Source organism: Nyctereutes procyonoides, unplaced genomic scaffold, assembly GCF_905146905.1.
Source record: "Nyctereutes procyonoides isolate TBG_1078 unplaced genomic scaffold, NYPRO_anot_genome, whole genome shotgun sequence".
Taxonomy (NCBI): domain Eukaryota; kingdom Metazoa; phylum Chordata; class Mammalia; order Carnivora; family Canidae; genus Nyctereutes; species Nyctereutes procyonoides.
In genome coordinates this window covers 17,551,280-17,579,115 of record NW_026575140.1, presented here as the reverse complement: position 1 = coordinate 17,579,115, position 27,836 = coordinate 17,551,280, and the positions used below count along the sequence as shown (strand labels likewise).

Genomic DNA, 27,836 nt, shown 5'->3' with positions numbered 1-27,836 from the left:
ATATATCCTCTCTTTAGATCATTCGCAAGAACCTATGACAATGGGTTATTTCCAGTAGGACAAGCTCTATGGGCCTGTGACCTGGTCCCCATGCTCAGAGGGGCCCTTTACTCGGTTTAATGCTCTGCTGTTATTATCTTAAAAATTCCTAATAATCTTTGAACAAGAGGTCCCACATTTTGATTTTTCACTGGGTTTCACAATAATGAAACTGGTCCTGATTCTTTGTGCAGGATTCTGACCATTCCTCTTTGCATATCATCAACCCAGTAAATGTTGGCCAATAAATGGGAGTTCCCATCCTCCTCATCTCAGGAGGGTCAGGGACATTTATGTACCTCCCTGGGCCTGGAAGTACACTTTAATATTCCCCAGGGTTCAAAGGGGAGAATTGAGTTCAACAGTGATTTACCTTAACTGCCGAGGAATTTACAATTATATTGGGTGGTGAACTTGTTCACTGATAGCAATGTTTTTATGAATGGAAGGGTCCAAGGTCCAAGGTACTTATCAGTACTGTGGAAATCAGTCATGGTTTATCTGGGAAGCTCTATGAATTTTGTGGTCCTGGGATCCTTGAAGGTTACATCACTTCAGGTTTAATATGGAGTCCTATGTCCTACTTTCTTTATGCAACCAGTAGTTGGTCTTTGTTTTTCTTTCTTTCAGGACTTCTGCAGAGTCCTCCAAAACTTTGCAGAAATAACCAGTGGATTTCAACCAAAGAATGTACCATTGCTTCTTGTGGGATGTGCTTTGTTCAAGAAACAGAGTATGGTAGGCCAAAAGAAACATGTTCTCTTTTCCCTTTTCCTGAATTTTTGTCTCAGGCCTTTAGTTGTATCTCCATTGCTTACTGGAAACAAACAAGAAATTCCTTCTCAGCCAGGTGTTCAGGACACATGCCATTCTGTTGTAAATTTATTTTTCTAGAGAAGTGCCTAACTCCAGTTTTTGGGGAAGACATTTTGCTAGAATTGGGGAAGGTGAATTACACTTTCTGTGAGAAGTGTGGCCTACTTGGTGTTCTGGCCTATGGGTTACATTCAAGAATGTGCAGACAGGTTGGTGAAAAGAATTGATCAGCTGGCTCTTTGTCCTGGAGGCATAACCTATGATCTCTTTCCTTCTGACTCTGTCTTTGACTTCCTTTTGTGTGTGCTGAGATTTTAATTGGATTCATGAAGGAAAGAGAAGTGATATCCCTTCAGCATAATGCTCCACTGTAGAATTCTTGCTTAGGGTATAGAATTCTGGGCAGGATTGGGTTTATTTCTTTGTTTCTTTTTCTCAGCTCTAGGTTTGGTAGAGAAATGAATTTAAAAATTCATTTTTTATAAAAAATACCATGCTAGCCTGGACTCAGGCTATCCTTCCTTGCCAGGGCCTCTCTTTCTAGGAAATGGAAAGGTCAGAATGGGGAAGGAGTCTTTGGAAGGAAACTAGGGAGTCAGGATTCAAGGATTCAAGTCCCAGCTATGTGAATTGATGTCAAACTTCCAGTCTCATCTTCCCCACATTTAAGTAGGGGTGGGGTAAAGTTCATGTATCATAGTGGGATGTGATAGTTCCAGAATATGGTGTATGGAAACTCCCTAGCCTACTGTCTTATGGGTAAGAGGTGCTCATATTGTATTCAGTCGAACCAGAGCAGAGGAGTAGCTCTGTATTACAGTTTTTATTTTTATTAAATGTCCCTTTAGCAGGAAACTAGGGTTGATCAAAATCTGCTTCATCATTTGCCTACCTATATGCTCTGTGATTTATCCACACACACACATACACCATGTATATATATACATATACATATTCATACAAACACACACACACACACACACACACACATATGTATAAGTGCAAGATTGTGACAAAGAAAGCCAAAAATACATAACTGGTATTTGTGCCCAAACCTCAATGCAGGGGAATATGGTGAGGTGGAACGTGCAGCAATCTACCTTACTAACATGGTTAAGCTTAAACATGTTCCAGGCCAATATAACACACCCACTAGTCCTGGAAATATGGTAACAGGAAGCAAGAAAGATTCTACCTACTTCAGCCTGCTGCTAAGGAGTCACCTTGGTTCTGGTTGACAAGTGAATCAAAAGGGCAAGGTAGCCACCAGGCAGCTTCCGCCGTGAGGACTAACCTGAAGCTCTAAGAAGGACAGAGGGGAGCGGGAGAGGGAGAGGCAGAATCAGAATGAAGGAACCAGACCTATAATGTGGCCCTCAAGTGCACCATGACCCTGGCTAAAAACCAACAGAGCTAAGTCAAACACTGGTCCTAGTTCTGGCAAATCCATAGTAAATTTTCCTCCTGGGTGAGAGAAGCATTTCAAAGAGGAGGATTAGAAGTTCACCTCCATCCTAATGGCCCTTCAGAGGCCACTCCTTGTAGATTTGATTTGATGTCTCTCAAGGGAAATGTAGATTTTATCTTTGTGGGAGAATTCTATAGCAGATCACACTCATTGGGGTCTTACTTTTCCCGCCTGAATAGAAGAGGGGCACATTTTAGGCCTTCATGGAATTCCAAACTCAGATTCCAAGAAGGAAATTGCATTCATTCATGTAATAAATAATAATGCATTTGGGCCTGACAGCTACTAGGCATGGCTGCAGAAGATATATAATACAATTAGCCCTTACTGGGAGTTGCCAGCTGACAATGGGGCAAGATTTATGTGTTTGCTTTTTCCATAAGTACAATTTTATTTGATAAGTACGGTCCAAAGATATAAAGAATTAATCCAAGGTCTGCATTGTGGGATATTTCCTCTGTAATATTAAAATAAATATTACCCCTCTATCCAATTACATAAAATTACGTTAATAATATCTTCTTTGTTGTTGTTGTCTGCCTGTTTCATCTTTGTAGCCAAAGAGTTTATTAAAAGCAGTGACTGGCTTCCTTTCAGAAAGAGGTAGTTTTTTTTCTTCTTTTTTATCATCTTAGAAGAGTACAATTATTTCTTTTTAAAAGAAATACTCCTAACTGGGGTGGAGGGTCTGTGACCGTGAGGATTAGTTTTCATGAGACAGCCTTTGCTCTGAATTCTCTAATATCTAACTGCTACCCTATGGTGAACTTGAACTTATAGGAGAAGCAAAGTCATACTCCGCTGTGTGTGGGGGGGATTGGGAGCATATAGAAGTGGAGGTGGGCATGTGATCATTTTGAGGGATTCAACATCTATCATCCACGGGGAATTTACCCTGCAGTGTGAGAGGGTGAAGGGCCAGGGCTTAGGGAGGAGTTACTTTCTCAAATGCCCACATTACACCCAGACGTTCAGGGTATTTACTGGCAGCTACTTTGTAAGAGCTTATCCTAGGCCGGGGATGGCATAGACAGTCTCTACAAAGAGACCTAGAACCTAGGAGAGAAGAAGTGATGGAAATATGAAAGTACTCTGCAGGCTCAGAGAGAAATAACAAGATCCGCTTCTTCACACAGGCATACACAGCGGACACACTTGCCAACTGCTTGCTTTGGATCACACTTTACTGAAAGTGTGGTCCATTGTCTGGTTTGCCAGTCTGTAAACTTCTGGTTACTTACCATCCATAGTAAGGAAAGAACAAAAATTGAGAATGGGCATTTGATTACATGGATAGCAATTCGACACTGTCATCCTACATCTATGGAATCTAATAGTAACAGCCATACAAATTTGGCATTATAGCTTGTATTTCATTGTTTTAGTTTTATCATTTTCTAGTAATTAATTTTTATTAATTGGAAGTACAATGAATTGAGGGGAAAGGAAAAAAGATAATCAGGTTTTTTTTTTTTTATCAGATGATTTGAAAAAGCATAGGTCTTCACAGATAGAACTTTTTCTGTCCACAGAATCCATTACAAAAATAAATATATGACAGAGCCTTGGTGAATTTTGGTCATCCTGGCATGACCTTTGCAGGTGATGCAAGCACCTGTGCTAAGCCCTAACTTCTGCTATTGGGGAGGGGAAGAGTAAGAAGAAACTTGGGTTTACCACAGGATCCTGAGTCCTACATATGTGTATACTGAGGCCTCACAAAAACACTTGGAAGAAGTGTAATTGAAGACATTTTACAGAGGGGAAAACCATAGACACACAGGTTACTCAGCTCAAAAGGGGTGGAAGACAAGTTTCAATCCTAAAAGCAGGTTCTTTTTCTTGATGTGGCTCTGCTTAGCTGAGACTTTCAGACAGCAGGTAGTGCATGCCCATTGATGTAGGTTCAGTGTAGAGCCCCTTGCAGGTATTCTCTCAGCAATTCCTCCAGAGGCCCTCAGGACATATTTAGTTCTTTACAGATGAGGAATTTGAGTCATAGATTGTTTAACATCTGCAAGAAGAAAGACCAACCAGTGTCTGACACTGATTTTGTTCAGTGAGAGGCAGTATGGCCCAGCAGTTGATTTTAGGTTTTAGAGTCAAACAAACTGTATTCACAGCCACCAAGAAGAAGGGTGGCACAACTGCCATGTACAGCTGTGTAGGCTGTGCACTCTACAACATCAAGGATTGCCATTTACATCACTATCTGTGTAATGGAGCCCCTTGGAGTTGTGCAGCGCATAACCTGCATGGCTGAATCAATGGGCTTGGCTGGGAAAGGCTGTAGAGTCTGAAACCTGCTGTTCCAAATAGTCCCAGATGCACTTTTCAGAAAACACACCAAGCTCCACCCTGCTCTCAGCAAAGAGAATGCCTCTCCCCACTCCCCTGGTGCCCCTATTGTGCTGCCCCTGGTGCAGGTCACTGGTCAGAAACAAAGCAAGATGAGCTTGTGATATACCCTTTGTTGGCCCTTTAATCTCCGGCTCACTGTGCTTTTATGAAATGTGAAAGTAGATTATGGGCTGCAAAACACTATAGAACTCCATTAGGTAATGATTAAAACATAGCAAATGCTGCCAGTGATAATAAAGGAAGAATGAGGTCATAGGAAAACTCACTCACGTTTCAGCTACTCGTTGTTTTAGAAGATCCAGATTCCTGGGGAACAAAACAAGTATTTGTTCTCATCTAGGTCTCTACAGGCCTCTCCCAGCAGACTTGGCATGGGCTATGCGTTCAGTTAAGTGTGGACAAATGAAAGAAGGAAGAAATGAAGGCAAGGTGGGATGATTGAAGAAGTGACATTGCAGAGATGACAGGGAATGGCAAATTGCTGCCTGGCTGGACTATTTTTGGAGAGGTAGATAAATGTAGATTATGAAATAGTACCTTTTTGGGTATAAATTGCTGGTCATGGACACTAGTGTTTCTGGAGACCCAGCTGTATGTCAAGCACTGTGTTAGGTGTTTGTCTACAAGCTGGTTCATTTAATCCCTCATCAACCTCACAGTGTAATTACTCTGATCTCCATCTTACAGGTTTAAGTAACTGGCTTAGATTCATGCTTTCAAGTGACCAATATGGAATTTGAACACAGTTCTGCTTGACTCCGGGAGCCTACACTTCTCTGTAATATCTGTTAAGCCAAGCATAAGCTCTCCAAAGTTACATAGGATAAACTCCCTAAACTCCCTTTGTGGAATTATGGGCTTTTGGAGTGTTGGGTTTCTTTTCTCCCCCCTCCCTTTGTGTCTCTTGTTAGAGTTCTGGCTTCCCTGAGAAATCCTCTCTTCTCCACATCACTGGCCATGCCCTGGCTCCAGGAGTGGGGATGGCAGGTAGAATCAGGGGTCCTGCTACATGGCCAGCTCAGCTCCAGGTTTTGTTCCAGCACAGAATCAAGCTACAGCTGCTGCCTGCAAGCCACTTCTCCATAGGGCCAGGGCTGGGTTAATGGCTGAGAAGGGCTATTCATAAATCAGTGTGCCCAGGAGATCTAAGGAGAATTTTCTTAGAAAGGGGGGAGGAAAGGAAAGAGAAAGAAAGAAAAAGACTTAACTTTCCAAAGTTGAGCATTGAATTATTGGATTCACCTTTTCCTTCAATGATTAGTGGTAGAAAACACTAGCAAGAATTAGGATTCAGTGTAATGAGAGAGGAGGAAAAAGAGCCACTTCTTTGTCCTGTCATTTCATGCCATAGCATCCTGAAGTGGGACTGCAAACTGCTGGCAATTATTTGGTGGTGGTTGTTAATTTTGCTTCAAACCTCTGGAAGTCTGAGCAGTAGGCCTGGGGAGGGATGCAGAGAGAGAGGAAAGGGTGTGGAGGTCAGGGGGAAAGAGGAGACTCGCCAAGTGTCAACATTGTTCAGTCTTTTCAACCTGTCAGCTTGGTGCCACTACTTCTGCCAAGGCCTGGAGCTTTCCCTGTGGTCCGCATGTCAACTCGAATCTGACTTTATGTTTCCAGGGCATGACTTATTAGCCCCTCCCCCCTCTCTTCTGTTTATATGCTGACCCAGAATCCATTCCATTCACTGCCAGGGTATCAGGGCAAGGGCAGAGCTCCTGGGCCCTGAGGCCTCACTGACAGCCTAGTGAGTCCTGTGCCCAGTCCACAAACAAGGGCTGCTTGACAATCCTAGGGTGCTCCCTGTTGGGCAGTGCCAGAAGGGGCAAGGGCCTGGGCATGGTTTCTTGTCAGTGGTGTTTGTTTACTCAACATTAAATTCTTTTAGGATTTGAGGACAATCAATAGAAAGTTGCTGAGCTTGGTGAGTGGGCCTCTACTGATGGAGCAGAGAACTTAGAAGGCCCCAGGTATCTTGATTTGCCATGCTCAGTGCTGGTAGGGGATTTGAACATATTGCCCTGATGTCTTATTTTCTCAGCATTTTAGAGACATCTCTCAGAGCTTTGTAATTCTTAGCCACATGGGGAGGTCTTCTGGTGTTTTTAACTGTGTGCTCTTAATCCTGAAATCTTATTTCAGACTGGCATGAAAATGTGCTCTGTGTTCGAGGCTTACATTGTGCCCAGTATCCTCTGGTTTGCTGCCTACCAGCAAGGCTCTTGCAAAACCCAATCTTCTGTGTCTCTGGTGGGTGGGTGGGTGGGTGCTAGACAGGTTGCCATCAGAACCATCTTTTTTCCTCCAACTAAGGACTCAGGGAAAAAAAAAAAAAAAAAAAAAAAGACAACCCTATGGTTGTTTAGGGTGAAATTTTGCCTTCAAATAACCCAGGATGTCTGGGCCTTCCTATCTCTTGTATTTAATCCTCCGGAAACTTTCTGAATAAACCTTCCAGTTGTGGTTCTGTGCAGCTGCTAAAGCAACTGACCAAGTGTTTATATGCTGATTAGAAATGTTAAAACTCACATTGGATTTGGTTCACGGGATTTTGGGGTCATGTCTTTTATTCCTTTGATTTGGCAGCCTTTTTCCTAAACACACAGATGACTACATTTGTTTTGCTATTCCTCCCATGAAGAGGTGGAATCTTATTCCCCTCCCCTTGAATTTGAATGGCCTTATGAATTGCTTAACCAATAGGAGGCAATAGAAATGATATTCAGGGACACCAAAGACCAGGTCATAAAAAAACCTTGCAGCTTCAGCCCAGACATCTTAGAACACTTGCTCTAGGGATGCATATGTCCTGTGGGAACACAGATGCTAAGCCCTAAGGAGATAGCACATGCAGGAAGTCTGTTTAACAGCCCCCGAGTCAGCAGCCAGCATCAACACCAGCCTTCCCAGCCTAGACTCCAGGCTACAAGTAAAGGGACCACCTTGGAACAGACCCTCCAGCTCCTAGCAGGTATCACTCCAGATAAGAGATGAGTCACCCAGCTAAATCCATCCTGAATTTCTTATCCATAGAATGTGAACAAAGGCAAATGGCCTTTTATTTAAAGTGTCCAGGTAGTTTGGTATGTAGCAGTAGGTAACTAGAACAGTTCATCAATAGATATCTGAGTTCTTGGGAATATCGGGTACTGAGAAGGGTCAGTGTCCCAAATCAGAAGGGAAAAGGAGTAGAGGGCTCTGTGTTCCCTGTTTACAATTTCTGTGCCATCTGATCTTTACTTACCTCCTTCATTTCTTGCGGTCCAGTCAGTGGGATTAACTAATTTCCCAATTCAATGTTCCACCTGGATATTTTTGTTAGCTTCAAAGTGGCTTTAGAAAATGCAGAAGCAGAGCATGGGGTGGTTCGACCATGGAGCTGCATTTTTGCTGTGTTCTCTTGGGCAAATCTATGTGATCACAAGGTCAGAGAGACAAATAAGGCAGGCCTGGCCATGAGAATTCCACCCTGTCTAAAAGGGTATGTGGGTTCAGTGTTGTGCATCATCAAGTACAATCATCCTGTAGCAGGTTCCTGCAGTCCAGAGTTGAGAAGATTCCTGAGGTTAACACCGGGCTTGGTGGGAAAGAGCATTACTAGTTATTTGTGACCTTTGACTTAGCTAGGAATAGTTAGTGCTACACTTTGAATTCCCTGTGGCTGGAGATGGGCCTCTACCAGTGACTTCTGAATCTGATACAGACCGTAGATGGCTTGTTGAGCTACTCAACTCAAGGACTATCAGCTCTGGAAACTATATGAAAAAATTTCAGTAAATTATAACTGTGAATCTTGGGAGCAAAGCCCAGGGAGCATATGATTTTTCCACAGTTTAAATCAGTGAGATTGGGGATGTGTGTACTCTTTGGATTCAGAAAAGCTATGGCATGTGATACTTGTAAGGGATTTTATATAAGATTATAACCACACACACACATCATGACAGGGTTGCATAGTGAAATACACATTAGACATGAAATGAGAGACTTGGTATGCTAGGGCAGCCTAGCATGACAACATACCACAGACTGTATAAGCAACAGATATTTATTTTCTCACACTTCTGGAGGCTGGAAGTCCAAGATCAAGGTGTTGGTAAGGTTGGTATCTTTTGTGTTTTCTCTCCTTGGCATGCAGATGGTCGCCACTTAGTCTGAGATTGTGTCCTAATCTCTTCTTATAAGGACACCAGTCATATTGATTTAGGGACCATCTAATGACCTCACTTTACCTCAATCACTTCTTGCAGACCCCATCTCCAAATATAGTCATATTCTGAGGTACTTGGGTTAGGTCTTCAATATATGAATTTGGAGCAGGGGGCATAGTATAGTCCATAACACTTGGGTTTAAATGCTGGCTTTTTTACCTACTGGTTATATGACCATAAGTAAGCGATATAACCTTCCTGAGCCTCAGTTTTCTTATTTGCAGAATGAGAGTTAAAAATCACACTTAGCTGGCAGTATGTTGAGGGGTGAGATGATGTAAAATATGCATACAGCAGGCACTTTGTGTGTACTGGCTGCAGGTAGATAACCACTCCTGGTTTCAGCTTCCCTGTAACAGCCCCCTCTGGGTTGGGTGACATTAATCACCAACATTTGTAGAATTATTTAGACATTAGATATTTAGGCAATTATTAAAGGTATTTTTCAGATGTAGTTCATTTAATTAAATGAACTGTGTGGTTACTATTAATATCCAAATTGTTGTTAGCAGCGTCATTACACTAACCTGACAAGTAGGGAAATATGGTCTGTCTCTCTCTCTCTCCCACTGTAGACCCTACCCCTCCACATGGCTGAGTATCACATCACTGAGAACTTTCACAACTTCGGGCACTGGTAGAGAGGGTTGTCTTACCATTCAGCCTCAGCTCTGAGAGGTCTGTGCCAGGCTTATGATTAGGAATGTGCAGGAGGGGATCCCTGGGTGGCTCAGTGATTTAGCGTCTGCCTTTGGCCCAGGGTGCAATCCTGGAGTCCCGGGATTGAGTCCCATGTCAGGTTCCCGGCATGAGCCTGCTTCTCCCTCCTCCTGTGTCTCTGCCTCTCTCTCTATGTCTACCATAAATAATCTTTAAAAAAAAAAAAAGACTTAAAAAAAAAAAGGAATGTGCAGGAGATAGACATTGTCAGGCAGTACTTTTATTTGGAAGTCAAGGGTCTGTAGGTTTCGGCATGCTCTTTCTGTCTTGCTTTCCCATTGTGAAATGGGTTACGTAGAAAATCCAGTGTCTTTAGGTATTCTCTGGCTCCTATTCTAATTCCAGAATTTGATTCCAATGACTTCTTGTTGACTCTTATTGTAGAACTACCTCTGGCTGGCTATGAAGAAATGCCTTATCAAAGTTCAAAACTGTTATCTTGAGGAGGTCAATGAGAAGGCAAACAACATCTTATCAGCTGGGAGCCAAGTTAATGTTTCTCCATTTATTTTAGCTGTAGATGGGGGAATCAGAGGATTAAGGGGTACATGAGTAATGATAAAACCTTAGTATACAGCACGTGGCATGTCACAGAGGAATCTTACTTTGTTTTGCAGCTAAAGAGGTCTCTGCTTTGGGAATAATTTAAAGAGAACAATTACTTATGGGGCTCTGTCCAGGGAAGGTGGAGGGTTTGAACATGTCATAAGCTCATCATCATATGGAAGCCAACATCTTGCATGAACATACTGTGGGCTGGCTTTGGGTCAGGTGCTTTGCATACATAATATGACTTAATCCTTCTACAGAGCTACAAGGAAAAGAAAGAAACCAACTGCAAAACTTGGCATATATATTCTTAATAAGGGTTCTGGTATCAGCATGATTTAAGGTCAGATCATGACTCTATGATCAATATGTGCTTGAGGCCAAGTGTACTAGTTCTCTACACTTCTGTTTCCTCCCCTGCAATTAGAGGTAATTCAAGTGGAGCCCTTGACCTAAAGTCTGTTATGTAGTAAGAGATCAGTAACGGATAGCTCATCTTCACAGTCATCATCACCACCATCACCATCATCATACTAGATGCTTTGATTTTGTCATTTTCTAGAAGGCTTAGTGAGGTGGGGCTTAGTGTTATATGCTATGGAAATTGTTTTCAAGTTCTTGCTGATACCTTGCTTTATATACTACTTCTCATAGAGAGGAAGTCACTTCTTTTTTAACTACTTTTCAATCCTAATTATCTGAAGGAAAATGTCACCATTTGGTACTCATAGGGGTTTAATGCCTCTCTAATACTTGTTAACAAAGAGGAAGTAGGCCTTAGGCTCAGAACTCTAGATGGGGGATGCTATATAATTGGAATTTAACAGTATGGCTCTTATTTTTGTTTCTTCATGTCTCCTTTTTATAAACAGCAAATAGTAGTAGTTTTACACTTAAAGTGGTGATTAAAGCTTTGTCTATAAAATGATTAAGAGAAAGCATAAAACAAGATTAAAAACAAATAGCAAATAGTACAGAATGTAAATGGATATGACAAAAATGATGATGGTGGTACACGAATATTTGTAGATTGGAATGTTGCTTCCAAAATACCAAATTAATCTTGGCTCCAGGCTCAGAATTGTAGTGCTTTTTATCTATTTCCGTTCCTCCTGAAAAGCCTAGTACAGTGTCCACTGTGTCAGAATCACTCAGGAGGACCTAATAAATATGCAGATTCCCAGCCCTGTCCCCATGGTGTTCTAGAACTGGCTCTTACCAGCTCACGAGAGCTTTGTGGGCACATCTCTTCCCAGTTCTGTTCCGTGATATCACATGGGTAGCTGAAATTTGCCACAGTGAGAACATTTATACCAGAAAATCAGCAAATGCCACAAAGCAGGACTTTCTCCTCCTTTTCCTCCTCCTCCACCTCTCTTTCCTCCCTCTGCCCCTCCCCCCTTTGTCTTCAGCAAAGTTAGTTGCAAAATTTACCAGCACACTTAATGCCCCTACTGAGGCAAAAACTCTTCCTGAAGCAAAAACTCTAGAGGGGTCCAGATATCCATGCTTATTAGGGTGTGTGCCATCCGGGTGATTCTGCTGCTTGTTCTCCATTTTGAAATCATTGTCTGAGAGCCTCAGAAACTTTCTGGACCTACAACTTTTGCTTTCTCAGAGCCTCTCCCTGCCCCACCCTGCTTATGCGCCAGCCCTTGTGCCTGTGAAGGCTCAGTCAGGGGAATGGAAATGCTGCGGAGGCTTCCCTATCTGATGAAGCAGAAAGATACCAGACAAGGACAGAGAAAACACTCATTTAAACACAAATAGCTGAAATAATTGCTGAGCAAATCTAGAAAAATGACTGGCTAAGTAAATTGCTTTTTTTGTGTGTAAAGTTTCTCTGCGTTCGCCCCTGGTTGCAGGGGGAGGGAGTAAGTTACTTCTTGAGAAGCTCGGCTGATTCATGGAATCCCTAGCTTCATCTCCCCTGGGTTACACAGGCATTTCCTACTGTTTCGGGTCATGGCTACCTCTGCCTGCAGGACCCCTGAGCTTCCCTCAGAGGCTGGGGAAGGATGAGAGGGATTACTGCAAGACACTGAAATATCAGTCCGGAGTTGCCATTGCGTTGGCTTCTCAAAGTCATGCTATGGTATGCTTGGAATGGAATTCAGATCAACATACAGCCTATGAAAATCATGATTTAATTTTCTTGCAAATAAGAAGCTTAGGGACATCACTCCCCATTATTAAGCATTTTATATGTGTTGTTTATTATGCTAAAGTGATTTTATTTAGAACATAATCATAGCAACTCAACACAGGAAGCACATACTAGGTACTGTTTCAAAAACCCTTTATGTACATTCACTTATTAAAAACATAGAGAAAAAAAAAACATAGAGCAAGTCTGTAGGTACATGTTCTTGTTCTCCACGGAGGGGCAGAAATAAGACACTTGCCCAGAGTCACAGAGCTGGGTTTCCAGTGTGGCCAGTATGCCCCAGGGGCCAAACTCTTAACAACACAAGTGAAACTGCCTCTCACATCAGGGCACAGGCATTCCCTTCTTAAAGTCCTGTGACATTCATACTGATTGTGTTTGTGTTGCTAAGGAAAGTAAAACTCAACAAGTTAAGAGACTTGCCCATGATCACATAGGAAATTAAGGCAAGGGCTGGAAGGAGATAAAGAACTGAAACAGAAGTAAACACATAAGGATGTGACCATTCTGTGTGTTGAGCTGCTGCTGCTCACACCTGTGTGGGATGGAATCTTCAGGATCACAAACCTTAAGAGCAAAAGGGACCTGTCGGGTCTTGGCTGAAGCAGCTCTCCACTCTGTCAAGTTATAGTAAGCCTTTCAGCCTAAAACTTTGTCTGCCCTCCTGTAAAATGGCCATTATAATACTAGCTCAAGACATCATCACAAACATATAAGCTAGCATGCACAGCCTTTCTAGCAAAATTCTGGACAAAGCAGGGGAAAAAATGTGTTGTTATTATTATTTCAGCCCAAAGCTGGATGTTTTTGTGAGTTTGTTATCATGGTGATTTATAGGAAAATCCCTCAAAGCCTGGAGCCTGCCTGTCCCCAAGGTTAGTCCTATGATAAGCTCTAAACCCAATCAGGGGTTTCTTCCTGGCTGACATCCCACAAACTTTAATGAGAGAGAGAGAGAGAGAGAGAGAGAGAGAGAGAGAGAGAGAGAGAGAAGAAGAAGAAGAAGAAGAAGAAGAAGAAGAAGAAGAAGAAGAAGAAGAAAAGAAAAGAAAAGAAAAGAAAAGAAAAGAAAAGAAAAGAAAAGAAGAAGGAAGAGGAGGAGGAAAAGCAGGAGGAAAAGGAGGAGGAAAAGGAGGAGGAAAAGGAGGAGAAGGGGATAGAGAGGGAGAGAAGGATCAGGAGAGAAAGAGAAAGGGAAAGAGACAGGGAGGTGGGGAGAAGGGGGGAAAAGACATAAGGTCAAAGTGCCCTGGCCCTCCAGAAGAGGCCATCTGGACCCCAGCAAAAGTCTGGCCAGGGCCCCTGGGCTGTGGGGAGGAACATGTATTGGTTTTATCTCCCCAGAGGAACTCACTTGTTTGTCACCACCTAGTCTGACCTTAAGGTTGACTCTCTTGCCCTCACACAGCAGCAATCTCAACGTGGAGCCAGCTGGGGATCAATTTGATCTCAGAGTGGTCCGTTTAGACCAAGAGTAAACTCCCTTTTCCTGTCAGAATGAAGGCTGCCTTGTCTCCCGCTGGACTAAGTAGACATATTGGTTTCAATTTTTGATCCTAGAATGTCAGCAGTTGTCCAAATGTAATACAAGAAGCTGCCTGGGGCTTCTTGTTATTCTTATTTATGTTTTAAAAAACTTCAGAATATTATAAGTGCAATACTTGGTGATTGAAGATAGTTCAGAAAATATGAATAAACTAAAATAAGAAAAAAATTAAACTACAAATCCTACCTTCCATAAAGATAAAATATAGCTTGATATTCTTAATTCATCTCCAATTCTCTTATAAAGTAATGGAATAAAGAAAGAACTATGAATTGCTAAGTGGTTAAACTGTCTAGATTTGGTTCCTTCAAAAATTCACATGGGTGAACATTTGGGGCACTTGCTTTGAATTTTGGAAAGGAAAGAGCTGTTCTTGACTTCTTCTGAATAAAGTTTTCAGGAAGACATGGAATAATGGTGGCCTTGCCCCCCGCCCCCCGTCCCCCTTCAGCTGGTACCCACAGCAATGCCATATCCCAAAGTCTGAAATGAAGCTGTGAGGAGTATTTAGATTACTATTTCAAGTTGCTTGCCTTCCTGGGAATGAATAACAGTTAAAACAAAAGTGGACTTAGGTGCGTTGGCACAGAGGAAGGCTCCATCCCACTTACAGATCCACTCCCTAGGCTTTCTGATCTGCACAGAGAGGAGGAGAAAACAAAGGAACAGAGGGAAAGTAAGAGCTCCCACATGTTTCCAAGGCCTGCAGAGGGGAGGAGACAGTGGCCCACCAGCCACCCATTGGCAACCCTTTGGTAAAATCATCATGATTCAAGGTCTGACCTCTTTTTTGCAATCCCAGATTTGGCAACGCCTTGCAAATGGAAAGGTTCATGTTGGCACAATTGGCCCAATTTTTTGCCTTTGAATAGCTACAGGAGAAGCCAAATTGCAATCAGGAGATTACTTGGTGAGTGTGCCATAAGAACAAAACTAATGAGCATCGAAGCAGCTGGTGCCTGCAACTTAGCCTTCCATCTCTGCTGTGAGGAGAGAGTGGCCAGGAAGTCTGGGTATTGAGATATTTTCTTTCCTGTTTTTCATGCTTATGATGTTGCAGGATTTGAAGAAAGTAGACCTGGGAGTCACTTTTGTTTTCCTTGTCTCGGTTTTACCACCTGTAAAGTGGGAATGATGGAGTATCCACACACGCTGGTTTATGTAAGCCAGCTGGTATGCTACGTTGCTGTTGTCAACAGCCATTTTCTTCATTTCTGTCTTTTGTTTTTGTTGTTGACACCTGGTAATGTGACCTATTAGTTCAGGCTTAGATCAGGGACAATTTTGCTCCATTAAAATGACCCTCAGCCTTCAGCTAAAAGTAGTTGCTGACAGTCTGTGTCCATGACTGCCCCGTTTGGTTCCTGATCCTAACTCCCACTCAGGCTTCCCAGATCTATAGGGAAGGGTGAATGATGGGGTATTCTGGGAGATGAGCTAAAGACGTCCAAACCTGGATTATTGCCTCTATGAAGAGTCCACATTCTGAGTACCTAAAGACTCAGGAGATACTTTGTGATCTCCACTTCTGCCATCCAAGGTAGTAGATGTCATGCTTTCCTTTAGTCCCATATTGTGGGAGAAAACACATCTACATCTAATAGAAAATCTTAGTATTTAATTAGAGAGGTACCACCACTCTAACCTAACAACATTTGATGTAAAACAGAACATAATCTTATAAATCTCTCAGATTATATATCATTTATGGGAAAGTATTATTAGGCATTCAGATTGTAAGGAATTAATTTTAACCAAGAAAGGAGTATATTTTGGAGGCAAGCAGAAACATTTCAGAATTTTTTATTAATTTCAATTGACATCTAGGGATTTGATGGTTTTCTTAAAGAAAGCTGGCTGGAAAAGCTGAGCCTTTAGTCAAGCTAATTGCTCATGGACTTGCCCACTAACCCATCATTTTCTTTTTGCCCAAAGCCTGCTTTATGGTCCACACAAGGATTTAGATGCTCTGCTGGTATGCAAAAGTTAGATCAGTTGATATCTTCAAAAGCATATTTGCCAGTCTTGGCTACAGAGAGCCTGGGATAGTCTGAAAAATCTCTCTTCTCATTCTGTTTTCAGTCCATGTTTTAAGGCAGCATTTTACAAGTCAGGGACTTTGTTCTTCCTGGAAGGACCCTTAACACTTTGGTACCTTTGTTTCAGTTGGTACATAGTATACAAGGCATTAAATAATACTATCACACATTGTAAGACAGTTATTTTTTTTTTAAATTTTCTTCCAATATTTCTAAAGGTATCTCAGAGAAAAGGCCAGTGTGATGCTGGTGTAAATTGTCAATCCTTTTCTAGGCTTGTCAATTTTAGCAACTAAAAATATAGGACACCTAGTTAAATTTGAATATCAGATAAACAACAGATATGTTTTTAGTATAAGTATGGTCCAAATAGTGCATGGGCCATACTTATACAAAGAACGTGCCTGTTGTTTATCTGACATTCAGGATATCCTGTATTTTATCAGGTAAAATTTCTGATTTCTACCAATGGCCCCCTTTTAACAAAGATTAGCAGATTTCAGGCTTGAAAACTATGCCTGGCAATGATGTCTAATTAAAATTTAATGACAAGATTTTGTTTTAATAATATTTATTTTTACATATATCTTTTAACTAAGGAGAAATAACTCCAGTTATGTATTTACAGTAGATCATTTAAAAATAAAGTTAATTTTAAAAGAAATTTGAGTAAAAATGAAAGCATGGAGAGATTAAAACTTGTTAGTATAGAGTGATTTTGAGTGTAGACCAGAATGAGGCTGGGACTTGCTGGTTCCCTTTTGCTGTAGTTAGAAGTATGTTATATATAAACTTGGGATAAATACTTGGTGCAAGTTTGAGGAATCCACAGCTCTCTCTATGAATTCTTATAATGTTGGAAGAGGGAGAAAAAAATCTCAAATTGCCTTTTTTATTTTTTTGGTTATCTCAAGACTCAATCAATGAGACTCCTCTCCTGAGTGAAGAGATTCAAACTTTTATTTGGACTGTTCTCTTATTTGGGATTTCTTCCCTCTTTCATTCCTTATACTTTCTTCCCAACTTTTCTTAGTTCAGTAGATCTCAAAGTGTAGACCAGAGTGCTGAGTTAAAGTTGGGGGCATGTTAGAAATGAAGATTTTCAGGTCCCACCTCAGACTAACAGTCTCTGTGTTTACAAGCTCTTCAAGTGATTCTGATGGGCCTTCAAATTTGAGATCCTCTGTTGTAATTCGTATATTGAGTCACAGCTACAAAGTAACATCCCTTATACTTCTCTTAGCTGGCCATGTTCTCTCCCTTATCTGAGTATCCATAACAGTTCATCTGAAGTCCCTTGTTTGTTTTTTTGAGGTTACTGTAGTTATTTACAGGCAATGTCTGCTGTCCTGTTTCACTGTGAGCTTCCTGACAAGAAGAGCATTATAGATGTATATATAAAACTTACTGAAGAAATAACAGAACTCTTTATCTGACAAGAGGTTTTTAAAAATACATTTATAAGAGCTCTTGTATGTAGGAATCATTAAGAAAAAAATATCACTAAACTCTTAATGCCAGTACCTTGGGTTAAAGGTCAAGCAAGACAAAACACAGAAAAAGAAATGTAAATAGCTAAAAATGCAAAAGTATTCAGTTTCACTGGAAGGTAAGTTAAAGCAAATTAGGATATGAATAAAGAGCTATGTTAGCTATTAAATTAGCAAAGATTTTAAAATGGTAATATTCAGGTTTGGCAAGAATGCAGAAAAATAAGCATTCATCTAAAGTGCTGGAGGGAGTTTAAGTTATACAATTGATATGGAAAGTAATTTGGCAAGATGTGGAGAGAGCCTAAGCAAAGGTCATGCCCTTTGACACAGTCATTTTTCTTCTTGAGGAAAAGTCAAGGAAATGCATATGAATATTTATACACAAATACGTTCATTGAAACATTATTTAAAAATAGCAAAAATGTGGGAATGGAATGCATGCCAAAATGGTTAAATAAATTATGTTAAATAGAAATGATGGGACATATGCAGCCATAAAAAATATGTTTTCAAAAGATATTTAATGACATGGAAAATGTGTGTCTTATAATGTTAAGTTAAAAAAAGAGAGCAAGATAAACATTTATGCATACAGTATCATAAGAATTATTTTAGAAATATGTGTGTGTGTATGTTTGTGCATGTGTACAAAAGAAAATAGACTGAAACATTGGCAATACTCGGTCTGAATGGTAGGCAATCCTTTTATGATCAGATGCTCGGTCCCTTTATTTTCCTCTAGACTTTGTGGTACTGAATAGACAACTGGCTCAATGGAATACAATGTGCAGAAATAGATTCATGTATATTTAGTCAGTTGGTTTTTGTGGAACATTAAGCTAAGCGTATAGAAAAAAAAAAGCTCTTAACCCCTACCTCACTCCATAATTAAAGATTAATTTAAGATGAGTCTTAGACTTAAATATTAAATCTAAACCTTCCTAGAATGAAATATGGGAGAGTATTTTCATGGCTCTGAGATAGGCAAAGACTCTTCAGCAGGAGTGAGGGTAAGGTGGTGAGAAGTACTCTGAGTTAAATACATTTGTCCTGGGAATTCCTGGCTGGCTCAGTGGTTTAGTGCCTGCCTTCAGCCGAGGGTGTGATCCTGGAGTCCTGGGATCAAGTCCTGCATTGGGCTTCTTGCATGGAGCCTACTTCTCCCTCTGCCTGTGTCTCTGCCTCTCTCTGTGTGTCTCTCATGAATAAATAATAAAATAAAAAATTTAAAATAAATAAATAAATTTGTCCCAAGTGATTGTAAATTTCTTAACTAACCTTCCAGGTTTTTTTTTTTTTTTTTAAGATTTTATTTATTTATTTGAAACAGAGAGAGAACACAAGCAAGGGGGAGCAGCAAGCATAGGGAGAGGGAGAAACAGTTTCTCTGCTGAGCAGGGAGCTCAACCCCAGGACCCTGGGATCATGACCTGAGCCAAAGGCAAATGCTTAACTGACTGAGTCACCCAGGCACCCTTAACTAACCTTTCAAATAAGTGCCAGAGATTTTGTCACTTTTCTTTCTTTCTTTCTTCTTTCCTTTTTTTTTTTTTTAAACCCACTTTCTCTTCTCTTAAAGGATGCATATAATAGTGAATTGTTTGAAACAGTGCTGAATAGCATGAAGAAGCCCTGCTTTGGAACCAGGCAGACATGGGTTTAAGGATGGGCTCCTCTTTTAGTAGCCTGAGCCTGTCACTCAACCTCAGAGCTTCACAGGATTATTTTACCAATTAAGCAAAATAATAACATAAAGTGGCTAGCACCTAGTCTAGTGCCTGTCACATCACAGGTACTCAGATCTATGTTCCCTTTCCTCATTTTCTTTATCCAGGCACAAATGTTGACATCTCCAGGCTGGCATACAAAATATTAGTGTTGAGGGTTGTGGAGTTAGGCCATTTGGATTGAAGTCACAAATGCTCCCTGATTAACTTGGAACAAATTTTATTTAATCTCTTTCAGGGCTGTAGTTCCTTCAAATACAAAATACTGAATTAACCCATGAGACTGTTGCAACATAATCTACATAACATGCTTAGCACAGTGGCAGAGCATATAGTAAGTACTCAAGAGATGTTAGCTCTATACTCTTTCTGAAGAGGGACCATCTTCAGATGTTAACTAGTATTCCACTATGATTATGGGATAGAGGAAATAGTGCTTAGGGCTTTAGAGGGTTGTCTGAGTCACAGAGATGCCTCCACTCTTCAAGGCCATACTCTTTGTGTTTCCAATGTCAATTAGATGCTGAAGCACATGCTTCTTAGAACCCAGAGCAGCACCAAGGTCATTCTACTTAGCCCAAGTGACAGCTGAATTATGAACATTTTTCATGTCCTCAACTCTGGGTCAGGATAAATCACACTCTTTTCTTTCTTATTATTTTCATGGGGTCCATGACACGGTCTCTCAAAGTCATGTGGTGTTGAAACATGAAGACAAGTAACATCTGTGGGGAAAGCCCAGTGTCAAGCCAGAAGCTATGTTCTCAGTCGGCTTCCTTGTCTATGCTGCAGGGGGAAGCTATTTGTAGAGTATTCCTTATTTATATTTGTGTAATGACAACTTTGCTGGCTCTGAAGGTGAGCAGGTACTCTATCTCTGATAGGCCTCTATACAAAGAAAAAGACTCCATGGATATCCAAAAATCAAAACAGAATTGAGTTATGGCTCCCACCAATCAGTGGGATGTAAAGAAGAGTGTTTGTAACTCAATGGTAAGTAAGAGTTACATTCTCAGCACTCTGGTCAGGGAACAAAGAGAATGCCATTGAAGGTGGGGTGTGTTACATCCTGGCAGCCTCAGGGTCCCTGAGACTTGCCAGATTCTATTCATCTGGTGTGAGGAGGGTCATCAGTTCAGCCAGCAGTATCTGGTATCCACAGCTACAATGGCATGACCCAAAGAGAGGGCAAGAGGACTTTTTCTTTGATGGTCTGGACTTAATGCAGTCATACTTTTATTGAGAGGGATGCACATTCATAGATTAGTCCACAAAAGCACAAGTTAACTCACCTATGCTTTCTCATTATCCCTCTTAAAGCCCATCAGGATGTATCTCAAATCTCCTATTTGTATGTAGTACCATACCTGAGTGTAGGAGGAGCTCAGTAATTGAACAGCCCCTTGAACTTTGCCTAAAGGACATAACACTGCCCCAGACCGCATTTTCTATTATTTCCTCAGTCCCTTTCCAAGGAGATGATTAATTGGTGAGGCCCTGGGGAAGAAGCTGGGAAAAAGGAAATCATGAACATCTCAATGGCTTTGTAGAACAAATTTGACACTGGGGTCTTCTTAGTTAGGAGTCTTGGTTCCAAGCAACTGAAATCAGCTTTACCTCGAGGAACTTGGGAGGGAGAAGTTTGTATTATAAGACTCTGGGGTAGAATATGATCTTCAAGGGCAGGGAAGGAACCATCATTGGGCTTGGGTTTGAATCCAAACATGTCATCAGGTCTCTCCCATGTCTTGTCTTAGCTTCTCTCTATGTATCTGGTCTTCCCCTCTCTCTTGCTATAGTCTTTCTTTTCTAGTTCACATGACTAAAAATGCCCACCAGCATGTTCACCATGGAGACCAGGCAGACTGAAGCTGGGGCTTCTTGGTATTTGTTCTATATTCCCAAGAAAGAGATTTTAACCCTTTGGGGTAAGATCCTTTTACCAGATGGAGAGTGTATGAGACAGAACAACTCCCAGCAGAGATACTAAGCATATAGCTCAATTGGTGGCTATTCCTTCTGTGATACTAATGCTTCAAGATAGTCCTTCTCTTCCCTAGGAATGTTAGGAAGGATTGAGGAAGAATCCCAACAAAGTGTCCAGGAAACACTTTATTAAGAGGCTAATGAAAGATGCTACTAAGATAGGGGACCTAGGAGATGGCCTTGTGACATGAACAATTCATGCATAGGATCAGAACATTTCATCAGTTAGTTCTTTGGAATATGCCCTTCTGTCCATCCTCATAGCCATTATCTTCTTTGAAGTCTCATCCATTTCTTCCTCAACTACTTGGTGGCCTATTTGGCCTCCCTACCTCATAGTCTTCCTATTCCCACTCCTGTTCATTTCCTGTAGTGCTTTCAGAGACTAGGATTCCTAAAATTCAAGCCTGGCCATGTCCCCTTCATTCTTAAAAATGTTAATGGCTCTAATAGCCCTAAGAAGTCCATATGCTTTGCTCTACTCTTCAAGATACCAACCAGTGGTTTTGGCTTTACTTCCTCATCATGCACATCAACCAGAAGGTATATTTTAGATTTGTCCAACTCAGCTAACAGGAAGGGCAATAGAATCAGACCCCTGGATTTATGTTTTCCCTCACAGCCACCTGGCTCTGTGACAGAAGAGAAAGTACTTAAGTTTCTTCCTTTCTAAAATAAAAACTAAATATAATATCCACACATAAGTTTGTGGAAAGAACTAAATGAAATAGCCCACATAAAGTGCTTTAAATGATGCCAAGAATATATGATAAGGATGCAGGAAATACTACCTATGTTCATCATCATTAGCATCACCAATTAAATTAACACCTTGGTCAAACAAATAAGCCACCATTTTGATTCCTAGACTTCCAGTTCTCATGAATTCCAAATTTTGCTATCTCAATGATTTCTCTGAAGCCAGGTTGAACATTATTCTTTATGTATGGCCAAAAGGAAGCTGGGAACTCTAGATATAATGAATAAAATGCTGCTTCGTTAATGAACTCTTAGCCATGCCTTCCTCAGAGGCATCTAAAAGATAAGAATACTTCTTTTTTTTTTTTTTAAGATATAATGTTATTTTTTTTTTCCTAATCAGACTGTGTGGAGCATTCCAGTTCTTAACCTTGAGCTGCCCACACAGGAACCAAAGGGCAGAGGACATGGACTCAAGATGGCTGCCACTAGGTCTGTGGAACGCAGGGTATGAGCTATAGCACCTAGCTTGTCTCCACTGTCACAGGGGAAGGATATAGCAACCCTGTAATTCATTACCAGTGGAAATAGAACATCATTGAAGAGATAAGGGCAACAATGGCCTTCTATTCAGTGATAAATTACTAACAGTCGCATTATTTTCCCTTATTTATATATGGGTCTCTTTATTGAATTTAGGGGGGAGATAAATAAACGATCTGCCAAGCGTCTGGTTAATATTACTTCTCAGGGACTCGTTTTAGGCCCAATTAGACTCCTACTGAAAGCTTTTCAGGAGGGAGAGACATAACATTTGTTTCTGACAAGAACCCTCTGTTTGCCTTATCTGTTTCATTTGAGAGGCCGTCGACCCCTAACTTCTTTGGTTTAAACAAACTCTTTCCAGCCATGGAGGAGTTCTTGAACTTGATCCTCGCCACACAATGTGACTGGGTGTCCTGGCTGCAAATCTGAGGTCCCCTGTCATCTATAGTCAGACTTAGTGCTTCCTGTTGGCCACCAGGAGACAGTGAGGGACATGGTGCTGAGTTTCACCCCTAATGCATCAAGACAAAGATTCAGTTTTCAAATTTGAATATTCTTTCCTGGTCAGAATTGGGATTTTTTTCTTTTAATCATAGCATTTACATTTTTTTTTTTTTTAATTTAAGGAGATACTAATACACATGGGTTTAGAAACACACAGCTAGGGACGCCTGGGTGGCTCAGTGAGTGCCTGCCTTTGGCCCAGGGCATGATCCTGGAGTCCCGGGGTTAAGTCCCACATTGGGCTCCCTGCATGGAGCCTGCTTCTCTCTCTGCCTATGTCTCTGCCTCTCTCTCTCTGTCTCTCATGAATGGATAAATAAAATCTGTAAAAAAAACAAAAAAACAAAAAAACAAAAAACACACAGCTGGTCTGTGGCAATGAAAAATAGCCCTAAGCCACAATAAAAAAACAAATAACCCAAAGTTTCCACTAACATGCTGCAGGAGGACTGTAAACTCAGAGACCCTCTTTATTTTCAAGATCTGCCATTCTATTTTAGTATATGTGCTGCCGAAGCGAGCACAAGATCTGCCATTCTAACACTCTGACTCTGCATACTATATTGAAGGCATCTTTCTACATAGGCCTAAGGAACTTGTGGTCTTTCTTTGTTAGCCATTTCAGAGATAATACCTCTGAGAATCTTTCCCTGATCCTAGGTCTTTGTCTCCAAACAGCTGATTGCTTTGCTGGGCTTCATGTTGGCACCCATTACACTGCTTTGCTGTGTGTGTCTACACACTCCTTCTTGTTCCAGATAGTGAGTTCCTGGAGGACACACCACATTCTCTCTGTATCTTCAGGGTTTAGGAGAGGGTTTGGCATGGAATAGGTGCTTAGTAAATATCCCTAGATCATTGTAAACTATAATGGGAGAGTGTTTCTCTCCCTGGAGTGCTGGTCTTAGTTTTCTTTCTTTGGTGTTATTATTTGAGAAAGGCATCTCTGTCTCACCAGACTGTAATTTCTGAGAACTTTGAGGGGACACAAACACTCAGTCTATAGCAAGTATCTATCACTTCAACCAGGGAATGAGGTTTTTTTTTTTTTTTTTTTTTTTTTTCCTGAGAGAGCAGAAATTGCCTCCCCTATGTATACACCATTTCCTCAGTGTCTAGCACAGTGCCTGACATTTAGTTGATACTCGACATATGATCACCAGGTGAATGAATGAAAGACACTGGGGCTTGGGATTCAAGGCCTATGCATGTGAGGCAGTATGGCAGTACCACGTAAGTGCCACATAGAAGACTGCACGTCTGAGTCGAGCTTGGTTCGAATTCCAGCTTCAACATAGCCCTTGGGTAGAGACAAAAACAAAAACAGGAAAACAAAACACAAAAGTTAACCTCTTTGTACTTCAATTTCATCATTTGTAAAGGTGAGAAAAATCTTAGGGATGTTGCTAAGAATAAATAACCTATGACTCTGAAAGCTTCTACTTCACTTAGAGGCACCATTTTGATGTTAGTGACTCTCATTGACTCATGTCCTAGCCTTGACTGCTTCCCTGATCTGCAGTGAAACAGGTCCAGGTGAGGCTCAATAAGAAGTTCTGGGCCCTGGGTGACTTTCACCTTGCAGAAGCCATGGTACCTGAATGAGAGAGTCACCTGGGCAGAAGAGGATGAATTTTTATGGCAACAAGATCTGTCCCTGGTCCCTTCAACTGTGCATATTCCTTGATGGGGGTCTTGAATGGGCTATGCTTGTTTTGATCATCAGTGGTTCCTTTTTTTTATGGAATCCTCCTTACGTCATCCCACATGGCCCATTCATTCTCTCTCTGTGTTTCTCTGTTTCACTCTCTGTTTCTTTCTAACTTTGTCTGCCCCTTCTTTGATCTTCCAGTTGAGCTTGGTGCCAATTTCCAGCTGGGATTGAACGAAGTCAGACAACCCTTCCAAATCATAGGTGAGTGGGTACAATTTGGGAGTCTGGTAACTAACGTTGTAGCAACAGGCTCTGCATCATCCTACCCAATTAGTGTGCTGAGTTTTGTCTAAACCTTTCTCTGTGTCCTGCATGCAGTTCACCCTTTCTCATCTGCCACCACCCAAACTCATGCAGGCTCACTGCTTTGCTCTGAAATTGCTGAAGGCACTCTGGCTAATGAGCTAACTTCTGGCTAAAATTCAGTTTAAACTCTGAAATCCTTCACATTGCTACCAACATTATTTTTTTAAAACCAAATTGGGAGCATTATATTCCCTTTATCCCATCTCTTGAATGAGTTTCTAATTCTCCCAGTTAAATTTCATATGCTTCCTGAGATTTAATGCTCTGGGTATAATGTGCCTTTAACTCAGCTTTCTAGCCTCATTTACTTCTGAATCCTACTAACTGCCGACTCTGACATCCCCCTCAAGCCCTTTTTAGGGACAGGGAACATGGAACACTGCCTCTGTTTCCACCCATTTCCATCCATATTTGTGCTATTTTGTGTATACCTTCTTTGCAATTTTAAAGTCACAATCACCTTCAATTATCACTCTTAGGAAATTTCCTAGAGTCCTACAATTAAAATAAATTTCCCTTCAACTTTGCTCCCAGAGCAATTGGACTGTGGCACCTTTTAGCCCATCACAGCATGAGTGGTTTCCAGAGCTATACTTACTGCAGTGTCTCAATCAGGTCAGGGTGCTATCGCAATACCTTTGACTGAGGGGCTGAAGCCACAAACATTCATTCCACACAGTTCAAGAGCCTAGGAAATCCAAGGTCAGGATGCCAGCAGATTTGGTGTCTGATGAGAGCTCTGTTCCTGGTTTGCAGATGGCTGGTTTCTCATTGCATCTCCACCTGGTGTGGAGACAGAGAGAATGAGAGAGAGAGAGAAAGATCATCTCTCTCATGTCCTTTTTTTTTTTATAAGGACACTAATCCCATTCATAAGGGCTCCACCCTCATGACCTAATTAGCTCCCACAGGCTCCATTGCCCAAACTATCACATTGGGGTTTAGATTTCAACATATGAACTTTGAGGGGACACAAACACTCAGTCTATAGCAAGTATCTATCACTTCAACCAGGGAATGAGGTTGTTTTTGTTTTGTTTTGTTTTGTTTTGTTTTAGGACTGTCTTGTTTCCATGCTATCCCTCAGCTCAGTCTAGGACACAGTGAGTGTTAATATCTCTATGGGAAATGAATTTTAATAGTTTTCCCATAGATATCCTTTTCCCCTTTTATTGCCAGTTCCTTTTAAAGAACTACTTATTATGGAAATTTTCAAAGTACACAAAAGTTGAGAGAATAGTTTGGCAAACCATGTATTCATCATCCAGTTTCAAAAATCTTGTCCATCCTTTTAAAAGCAAGACTCTTATGCAGACAAAGCCTTTGGTGGTGAGGGGCATAAAGACACCATTCTGTAGTGCCCAATTAATTCAAATCAAGTTTGAGCAGAGTTTCCTCCCCCAGAATAACATCAATAGGACTCCCAGTGAAAGGATGTCTTCCTAAGGCAATTCTGAAGACAAAAATGCAATATAAGAACACACTTCCCAATAATGTGAAGATGTATGGCTCTACTAAATAAAAATGTTCCCTTAATGTACTATAAAAAAAATAAAGATGTTTGGTTAGATTTATCAACCTGCTCCAGGAGCAGAATTAAGTTTCCATGGTACATTTTTTCTACTTATTTAAAAACACCTGAGTTGTTATGTAGCTAGTTGGACAACCGCTTCATTATATAAGTATAATACATGTCTGCCCTAAAGATTTATGGTTTTAAAAAAAGGCTTCTGTGTTCTCAGAACTGTGGGATACATGTTAGTAGATAAAATGACTCCTAAGAACTCAGATATGGATGCAATTAGCTACATGTTAAAACATTACTCAAGATTTTAATAAATTAATAGTAAGACATTTAATCTAGTAGAGGTTCTATGTTCTCACAAAATGAAATTAAAGCCAACTCAAAAATTTGAAGTTTTGCAGCTTGGAAATCTAATGACAAAGCAAGCTGGGGACAGAAATCTTTTATTCTCAATGGGATGGATCACCCCAGGAGATTCATAGTTGGTGATAACGAGTGTATGTTCATATTGACATGTCATTATATCACATTCTCATTTTAGAATTGTGCAAAGTTCATGGCCTAAAGTTCTAACAAATAGTGCATGAGGAAGGGTCACCTGGGTAACTCAGTGATTGGGTATCTACCATTGGCTCAGGTCATGATCCCGAGGTCCTGGAATTGAGTCCTGCATCAGGCTCCCCGCAGGGAGCCTGCTTCTCCTTCTGCCTATGTCTCTGCCTCTCTCATGAATAAATAAATAAAATCTTAAAAACAAAACAAAATAGTGCATGAGGAAAGGTTTTTCTCATGTCTTTGCTCCTTACATAAGCTGTTCACTGGTATTGCCTGCAGCTTCTAACCCAGGCAATTCATAGCCAGGAGATGATTGAAAACAATCCAATACAGAGTGCTAAAACAGTGACCCATGTCTGCCAAGCTCCTGGAGGGAGTAAGACAGAGTGAGGCAGAAGGCTGGAGAAGGCTGGTGAGAAGCTACTACAATATTATGAAGGTGAAAATCAGAAGGCATGGGGTTTCATCACTTCTTTGAACCAATTATAAACTCCATTTATGATGGAACCAGGAGATTTGGAATAAGCCAATGAAGTTGACAGCAGCTTCTTCTCCCAAAGGCTTCCATAAACCTGGACTAGTTGAGTATTAATTTGTTGACTTTTTTTTTTAATTTGTTGACTTTTTTATTTCCTCTTTTCTCTCTCAGTGTGAGCCCAAAAGAGCTGGAATATTACATTTCCTTGGGAAAATCACTCCAAACTCATCTTAGCAGCTCTACCTCAACCAATAATCCTGTTTATCAAGATAGCAGTGCCTTCATCATCAATTAATTTATTTGCTTAAGTTGAAGTAATGAATGATCAGTCTCCCATGGCTTCTCTCCAGTTCTCAATCTCTCCTGATCAGGACTGACATATCAATG

The 27,836-nt window shown here is 40.9% G+C and overlaps 1 long non-coding RNA gene across 1 annotated transcript; it reads left to right on the top strand.

Moving 5' to 3' along the window:
- Nucleotides 1-679: 679 nt before the first annotated feature.
- On the top strand, nt 680-27,762 carry LOC129497182 (uncharacterized). Its single transcript, XR_008661894.1, has 3 exons — nt 680-777; nt 24,724-24,786; nt 27,621-27,762. It is a non-coding gene; the product is annotated as an uncharacterized LOC129497182 (long non-coding RNA).
- The last annotated feature ends 74 nt before the right edge of the window (nt 27,763-27,836 follow it).